This window comes from Cibotium barometz, chromosome 49, assembly GCF_041138505.1.
Source record: "Cibotium barometz isolate CiBa-2024 chromosome 49, ASM4113850v1, whole genome shotgun sequence".
NCBI classification, from domain to species: Eukaryota; Viridiplantae; Streptophyta; class Polypodiopsida; order Cyatheales; family Cibotiaceae; genus Cibotium; species Cibotium barometz.
In genome coordinates, this window is record NC_141094.1 from 8,527,857 (window position 1) to 8,533,386 (window position 5,530).

Below are 5,530 nucleotides of genomic sequence, written 5' to 3' on the forward strand. Positions count from 1 at the left end.
AATGGTTCACACCATGAACCATTTCTACATCTTCATGGCCTAAGGTTTCACGCCTTAGGAGTCCGTGCAAAAAAGAGCACATCGTGAATCATTTCTACACTTTCACGGCCTAAGGTTTCACACCCTAGGAGTCCGTGCAAAAAAAAATCAAATTTAATTTTTCCCGTGAAGTCCAGTTCATGGTGTGAAACCTTGGTTTACGCCAAAAAAAACGAATTTAATTTTTTCTGTGAAGTCCGGTTCACAGAGTGAAACACTAGGTGTTTCACGGGGTGAAACAAGGTTCACGCCCAAAAAAAAAAAGCAAATTTAATTTTTCTATGAAGTTCAGTTCACGACGTGAAACAAGGTTTATACCAAAAAAATAAAAATAAAAATTTTCGTGGTCCCATTCATGGTGTGAAATACTAGCATTTCTCGATGTGAAAAAAATTTAAAATTGATAAAATTTGTGGTCTGCTTCACGCCGTGAACTACACCCTGCTAGTTCACGACGTGAAATGGCATCCGTCGGCCAAAAAAAAACTCTAGAAAACACCATTGTTTAGAGGCTCGTATCTCCTAAACGGTAAATCCGATGAAGGCGCTCTAGGGCTCATCGAAAAGCTAACATCGATCTCTTCAAGTCTAGTCTTGGTTGTCCAAAGTCAAAATCGATCGTTTTGACCTCCAACCACCAGCAGCCTCAATTCGACCCGAAAATCGAGGAAAAAACAGCCCGAAAAGCACAAAAATTGTAAAAAAACAGCACGAAAACGACATCAAACCATATTCGGGCTACTTTTTGAGGGTCTAAACGACAAAATCACGAACGATTAAGGGAGACAAAGTTTTAGTACTCCAAAAATACTATAACTCTCTCATACAGAGTTTTTCAAAATTCCTTTTGGAACACCCTCAAAACGTGCTGCAAAATAGGAAAAAATTCTCGAATTTTTTTTTCGTCTTGAGACAGTGATGGAAAATATGTTTTAGGACCTCCTCTTCCATATGTGGGAAGTTACTAAGAGGTTGTTCACGTCCGTGTAGCTTCAATGAGCAAGTCTAGGCTATGGAATGCACATGGAGTCCATACAATCTGCGGGAACTCATCCTCTAGCATCCGTTCCATAGAGACCAGGGTCCCACTAAACATGATTGCTAAAGTCTATGAAGAGAAGGAAGAGGACTGGGCGTATCCCAAGGACTGAGTGAGTCCCTACCATCAAGAGCACTCACATACGGACTCAGTGTGACTCATACAAAAATATAGCCATACAGATTTCCACAATCAAGGGCAAATACGACAGAACAACAAATCCTATTCAATTCATATGAACAGTGATGCGAGGCCTTTGAAACCCCAACTTCCTCACTAAGGTACCTGCATTGAACCTATGCTTAAAGGGAAAAGCTAGTCGATGGTTCATCACATTGATGCCGGCAATCAAGACCAAATTTAGCACCTTGAAAATAGCCTTTATCTACGGTTTTTCAAGACAAGGTGATCGGTGGAGTGCAGCAAAAGAACTCTATTCAATTGGGTGTAAACCAAATGAATCCATTAGAGACTTTATCCTTTGGATAAAACTCTTGGACTCACAATGTGAGTCATGGGAAAAATTAAACGATTCTCAATTGAAGCGATGTTTCATGATGGGCTTAAGGAATAACAGCTTAAACAACTTGATCATTGTATCCAACCCACAAACATTCGATCAATGTTGTAAGGAAGTAGTATGTTTAGATGACAACATGTTGGAAGATGATCATGCTATGAGGTGTTCCTCATCTAAACCAAGTGAAGCAATGGCAAAAGAAAGATTGATCTTGGAATTGTCATTCCCCGAATTCTATACAGCCTTGCTTAATAAAAGGTTTCAATCGACGTCTCTAAGAGAGGATGATCTACTTCAAAACCAATCATCCTTAATGCCTCTACAAGTGAGGAGAAAAATGCCTTGTGTTTAGTGCAATCACTACGATCATCCCAATCCCCATTGTGCATACAAGGCACCTGTTTTTCTATACTGTATATATTCTAAATCCTTTGATCATGATACTAAAAAGTGTCCCAGATCATCAACAATTGACTCAAAATCCCCATCTCACGTGTACCAAATAGAAACAGTCCAAAGGGTAGAAACCACTCAAGAGGCAGTTTATCGAACACTTCGGTGTTTCTATTATCGTGGACCTCACAAAGTGGCAGACTGCACAGTTTGGAATACTTCCATGCCCATAGTCAGTGACACTTTACAAACCATGTGTGAACGATGTGGCATTGATCACATGTTCCAAGATTGCCCAAGACGAGTTGCTTCAATGCAACTTGTCTCACAAAATACAACTCTTAACATGTTAAGTGTATAAAACAAGCAATTGTCCATGGTACCCTTGAATGTGCTTACACGCTTATAAGCCAAGGCACGAGAAACGGTCAAAAAGAACGCAAAAGACAATACCTTAACATGGGTAGAAGAACATGCTTTAAAGCAGAACCCAAAAGAAAAAGCAAAACCTTCTAAACCCAAGAACAACAAGGGACAACAAACTATCGAAACTAAGGTTGAATTAAACGACAGGGAAAAGGAGCCAATGGAGGACATAAACCCAAACGGGGACATAAACTCAAAAGAGCCAAAAGCTATACATGATGCAGAAGCATCCACCACCACACAAACCTCAAAAGCCATATGTGCGACTGATGGTACAAAAGCCCAAAAGAAAATTTGATCTCGTCGTATGGGCAAACATAATAAAAACCTGACAATCACCACACAGACCAATCAAGAAACTAGAACCCACCCAACCACCTAAAATTGAAAATCACGATCACATGACATATGTGGAACGCAAAAGCAAGCTCATGAGAGCATGCTTAGCATGGTTGAGTGTCTTACAGGATCACCGGTTATGATTGAGCCTAATAATGCCAAACCTAAAAAAGTAACCAAAATACAAAAAGAACGTGAATGGCTAGGGAAAATAAAAGGTCAATGAAGGATTCTAGGAGCGCTTAAGATAAGATTACAACATATGGGAAGGGAGGAGGGACATGTGACGATATCTTTGTTTCAAAGACTTGTTCTATATTTAGTCCGTTGCTTCACCAAAAGAGGTTTAGTCATCAAAAGTGTTTTTTACAAAGATTATACCATAAACCTTCAAGGGGGTAGAATCTTACATGTATCCAAGCACCGAGAATAATCAGGGACCACACCTTGAGCAAACCATGTTATAAATAATAAACATCATTAAGATGTAAACGTGGCTCTTCGATAATACTTTTATTCAAAGGGGAGGAGGTTTAGGTTTAAGAGATGCTACTTCACAAGACATATATGTAAATTAAGATACCAACATCAAGTGCTTAATGGCATTAAGTAACGACATGATTATTGACATTAGATAAGTGGAAATGAATATTCATTTTGGGAAAATTCACCTCCCTCCCTAGCATGTGAGCTCTTATAAAATAGCTCAAGCTCATCACAAGAGGGGCTAAAATAAAAAGGGAAATGTTCTAGAAAGACAAGCACTATTTATGATTATTTTAAATTTCATGTTAAAGTCATACTCTATAAATAGGACCAAAATAAACACATGGGGTATCTAGTAGTATTATTAACCTGCCATGTTTATGAGATATTGCTTCAAGAAGAGCTCTCAACAATCAAAGCAAGATAAATGCATTTTTCTTGGTCATTCACTACCCCCCTTAGTTGGAATGATATTTCTCGATTGCCAAGAAAATCTTTCATTAAGATGGGAAGTCTTTGAACCTTGTTTAAAAACCCATATCCTATGAAGTGTCAATATCAACACACATGGGATAAAAGGCCCTTTTCACAAAATTATGGAGTTGCCCATGGATTGCCTTTGCCTGTGTATGTGGTGCCCATTCCAAGTGTCTCATATTCACCCTACATGGACCTTTCTTAATCATCATTTTTATCACACCCATGCCAGCACACACCTTTCTCTTTCAAAGGATTGGAACTTGGCCCCCTTCACTCCTCCATTCTACCCCTCTCATTTTAATAGAACCATTCCCTCTTTCTCATGTAAGGAAGATGTGTCCCACACCTAAATACAAACGAATCCCTCTTTTTCCTCCCAAACAAGATGTCCAATTCATGTGCCCTATTGGCACGCGTGCCAATCCCCCATCACTAAAAAATAGAAAGACACCACGATGTGTGGTAATGCACTCAAAAAAAAGTTGTGTGTGTTGGTTCAAGAATGCGTTCATCTCTCTCTCTCTCTCTCTCTCTCTCTCTACATATACACACACGAGAGGATGATGTCCCCTGCTATGTACATGGGCATGGGTGTTGCAATTAATGAAACTGCAATGAACGAAATTAATTAAGTGTGAGCTACTAGTAGCCTACACTTAACTATTATGCTTCATTGAACTGTAGCTATTGTGACTACACTATAACTGTGTGTTGTTTGTACACAAGGTGTGAAGAACTACAATAAGCAAGGAAACCACCTGCAACTGAAATCTTGGGGAAAGATTGAAAAAGTTGTGAAGCTTGAAAACCAAAGAAACAAGCAATGGAGAGCTTGGACATAGTGTAGGGAAAAACACCAGAAAGCAAGTTATAGGAAAGCCTTGCTTTGATACCATTATTAGCTTTGATGGAAGCAAAGTTGCAAACTCACTAACTCAATATCCACATATTAAAGAGAACAAAAGGGAGAGAGAGAGAGTGTGTGTAGAAGGCTAGTTCACTACGAGCAAGAGCTCAAGGTACACTGAACTACAAAATAAGAAACAATCCTAAACTAAAGATGAGGTTGCTTATATACTAGCTAACCCTAAGGTGCCCATTCACACTTGGATAGCCATGGGGAAAAATCCAGTGGGACAAAAGTGCCCATGGCGACATAAGTGCATGACCTCACAATGTAGTGATACCAAATATCTAACAACATGAATATTTTTGTGCTAGAGAGATGTGGCCTTACATGGTTGATAAAAGAATTTATTTAAAGGATATTCCTTAAATTTTCAGACTCTTGAACTAGCTCCACTAGTACTCTTACCACCATTGAGGGGAGATATAAGCACCTACCAAGGGAAAGATAGAGCTATACTAAACCATCTCAACTTGCGGTGAGACCTCTTTCACTATCTTGTTGCTTCCATGGCTCCCTCTAAAGGCTAGGTGGTACTTGTGTCATTAGGTGGTGTAGGTATGAGCACATCTCCCCCTTATGCTAACCTATAGAGACCACTCTCAAGAGACCCTCCAAAAATCAGTCTGGCTTAAGTCACCCACCACCATATGGTGGTAGCCTATACATCCTCAAGCCGGATATTGTTTCTTGCATATTCTTTAGCCATCTTTATAGGCCTACCTCAAGATATGACATATGATTTTTTTGAAGTGTGAGACACATCTTCCTTACATGAGAAAGAGTGAATGGTTCTAGAAAAATGAGAGGGGTAGAATGGAGGAGGGAAGGGGGCCAAGTTCCAATCCTTTGAAAGAGAAATGTGTGTGCTGGCATGGGTGTGATAAAAATGATGATTAAG